We start from the raw sequence: 3,958 nt of genomic DNA on the forward strand, positions 1-3,958 counted from the left end.
GTCTCTAGCTGCATATGTAGCAGAAGATGGTCTAGTCAGCCATCATTGGGAAGAAAGCCCCTTGGTCTTGCAAGCTTTATATGCCCCAGCACAGGGGAACACCAGGGCCAAGAAAATGGAGTGGTTGGGTAGGGGAGCGGGGGGGGGCGTATAGGGGTCTTTGGGGATAGCATTTAAAATGTAAATGAAGTAAATACCTAATGAAAATTGGGGAAAAAAGACTAGAAATGTTCAAGAGAGAAAAAGAATCATGTAACAGAGCCCTGAACTCTCAACTAGTTCTGAAAAATGTTCATGTTAGATTGTAAAATAATATTTTAATATCCTCCCTAGCACATTTTAGTATGTCCCTGAACCAATTTTATTCATGTGTAATTTATGTTCCTATGTCAAACACCTGCAAGTTATAAATATATTAGTACAAAAACCTATTTTAAGGTTTTTATTAAATCAGAAGTATGTATGAGCACACTTACAGTTGAAGAAGTTAATGCAAGAGTTACTGGCTAGTTATGGTACAAAACTGAGCCAAGAAAAACATTCACTTCTTTATATACTGCAGCACTTGAAAATGTCTCTTTTACACTGTGCCCAGAACCACAGAATTTATCAAATAAATTTCCATACCCCACAAATCTAAGAAAAAGATACTATGAAACTGGCATTACAGTAAAAATAAAATACTAGTACTATGCAGTTGTATGCATGTTCAGGAAGAAACAAAAGGTCATATTTTGCAAATGATGAAAATAGTAACTTGCGGAAGATTTTTATTTAAAAAGTATCTCAATTAAAAAGTAGGGCAGTAATGAACCTTATGAGCATTTTATGCAAAAAGAGCAATGCCACATAAAATAAAACTTAAAAATGAGGGGATCCAGGTATTAAACCGACTTATGTTACTGTATTTTAAAAAATGTTAGAAAGAACATCTTCTGCTTGAAATATTTATTTATAATACCTACAACTAATCTTTTATTCTCATGGAAAAACTATTATGTCTGACTGCTTTTATCTACTCCATTAGCATACAGAGATAATGTTCAGCTAATTATCATTTCATGATAATTCAGCACTTTGGAACTCTATGTAACTTTGCCCTTTTCCCTGGGAGACATTTATCAATGTCTAGAAACATGTTGGGTTGCTATACTGGAATGGAAAGAGGACATGCAGCCATGCCACTGGCACCTAGTCTCTTGTTGATATGTACCAGGACTATTGTCAAACATTCAACAATAATCAGGACAGCCTTCAAAAAACAAAAAACAATGGCACAAATAATTATCTAGTCCCAGATATTAACAACACCAAAATTTGGACATCCTATCTTTTAGTTACTTTTCTGTTACCAAATAATAAAATACCTGGACAAATGCAAAAAAGGAAAAAGTGTTTATTTGGGCCCACAGTTCAAGACTATACTTCAACATGATGGGGAAGACATGATAGCAGGAAGGGAAGGCATGGTGGCAGGAACAGGAGACTGTTTTGGTAACATTGCATCCATAGTCAGAAAGAGCAAGTTCTTTGATCCTCTGACTCTCGTCTTTCTGTTACTTCTTCCACCATGTTCCCTGAGACTTACCTAACAACAGAAGCTATGTTGTGTATCTATCACTTGGGCTCCAAGTGATTGGCTTAGGCTTGGGCTTGGGCTTGGGCTTCAGTTTCTGGTTTGTTTTGTTTTGCTGTTTGTTTTGTTTTGTTTTCTAAGACAGGATTTCTCTGTGTAGCCATGGCCTTCCTGGAACTCACTCTGTCCACAGGGCTGACCTTAAACTCAGACATTCGCCTGCTCCTGTCTCCCGAGTGCTGGGATTAAAGGGAAACACCACCACCACATTGGAGGTTTGGGCTTTCTGTTGATGCAAAGAAAAGTTTCCTTGATGAAGAATGAAGACAACACATATCTATGGACATAAGAGCAAATATTTATAATGTAGTTAGGGATTATCCTAGTTTTAAAATGTAGTGGTTATAAGTTCTCCCCCAAGGTCCATGACATCACTAGCCCTGTGTTGTTGACTGGATTTCCAGTACCAGGCCTGATTTCCCTCCTGTTCATTACATCTTTAGTCTAATGAGAGAGCGATTAGTTAGAACATATACTCATAAAATTTCACCAACATGACTGTTAGAGATGAGCTAAACATTGGGAAAAAGATCTTTACCAACCCTACATCCAATAGAGGGTGAATATCCAACATATACAAAGAACTCGGGGCTGGAGGAATGGCTCATCGGTTAAGAGCACTGACTGTTCTTCCAAAGGTCCTGAGTTCAATTCCCAGCAACCACATGGTAGCTCACAACCATTTGTAATGTGATCTGATGCCCTCTTCTGGTGTGCCTGAAGACAGCTACAGTGTACTCATATAAATAAAATAAATAAATCTTAAAAAAAAAAAAAAAAAAAAAGAACTCAAGAAGTTAGACTCCAGAGAACCAAATAACCCTATTAAAAAATGGGGTACATAGTTAAACAAAGAATTCTTAACATGGAATATCGAACGGCTGAGAAGCACCTAAAGAAATGTTCATCCTTAGTCATCAGGGAAATGCAAATCAAAACAACCCTGAGATTCCACCCCATATCAGTCAGAGTGGCTAAGATCAAAAACTCAGGTGACAGCAGTTGCTGGTGAAGATGTGGAGAAAGAGGAACACTCCTCCATTGTTGGTGGAATTGCAAGCTGGNATAACCACTCTGAAAATCAGTTTGGCAGTTCCTCAGAAAATTGGACATAGTACTACCTGAGGACCCAGCAATACCACTCCTGAGCATATACCCCGAAGATATTCCAACATTTAATAAGGACACATGCTCCAATATGTTGATAGCAGCCTTATTTATAATAGCCAGAAGCTGGAAAGAACCCAGATGTCCCTCAACAGAGGAATAGATACAAAAAAATGTGGTACTTTTACACAACGGAGTACTAGTCAGCTATTAAAAACAATGAATTCATGAAATTCTAAGGCAAATGGATGGAACTAGAAAGTATTGTTCTGAGTGAGGTAACCCAATCACAAAAGAAAACACATGGTATGCACTCACTTATAAAGTGGATATTATTAGCCCAGAAGCTCGGAATACCCAAGATAGAATTCACAGACCACATGAAGCTCAAGAAGAAGGAAGACTAAAGTGTGAGTACTTCGGTCCTTCTTAGAAGGGGGAACAAAATACCCATGGAAGGAGTTACAGAGACAAAGTGTGGAGCAGAGACTGAAGGAAAGGCCATCCAGAGACTGCCTCACCTGGGGATCCATTCCATATACAGTCACCAAACCTAGACACTATTGTGGATGCCAACAAGTGCTTGCTGACAGGAGCCTGATATAGCTGTCTCCTGAGGGACTCTACCAGTGCCTCACAAATACAGAGGTGGATACTCTCAGCCAACCATTGGACTAAGCACAGGGTCCCCAATGGAGGAACTAGAGAAAGTACCCAAGGAGCTGAAGGGATTTGCAGCCCCATAGGAGGAAAAACATACTAACCAACCAGTACCCCCAGAGCTCCCAGGGACTAAACCACCAACCAAAGAGTACACATGGAGGGACCCATGGCTCCAGACTCATATGTAGCAGACGATGGCCTTGTCAGTCATCAATGGGAGGAGAAGCTCATGGTCCTGTGAAGGCTCTATGCCTCAGAGTAGGGGAATGCCAGAGCCAGGAAGCAGGAGTGGTTGGTTAGTAAGCAGAGGGAAGGGGAAAGGATTGGGGGCTTTCGGAGGGGAAACCAGGAAAGGGGATAACATTTGAAATGTAAATAATAAAAAATATAAAATAAAATAAAAATTAAAAAAGAAAAAGAAAAGAAATGAGCTGAACAAGAACAACAATAGACGCCGGGCGTGGTGGTGCACGCCTTTAATCCCAGCACTTGGGAGGCAGAGGCAGGCAGATTTCTGAGTTCGAGGCCAGCCTGGTCTACAGAGTGAGTTCC

The sequence above is a fragment of the Mus pahari genome, chromosome 21 (assembly GCF_900095145.1).
Source record: "Mus pahari chromosome 21, PAHARI_EIJ_v1.1, whole genome shotgun sequence".
In the NCBI taxonomy this organism is placed as follows: Eukaryota; Metazoa; Chordata; class Mammalia; order Rodentia; family Muridae; genus Mus; species Mus pahari.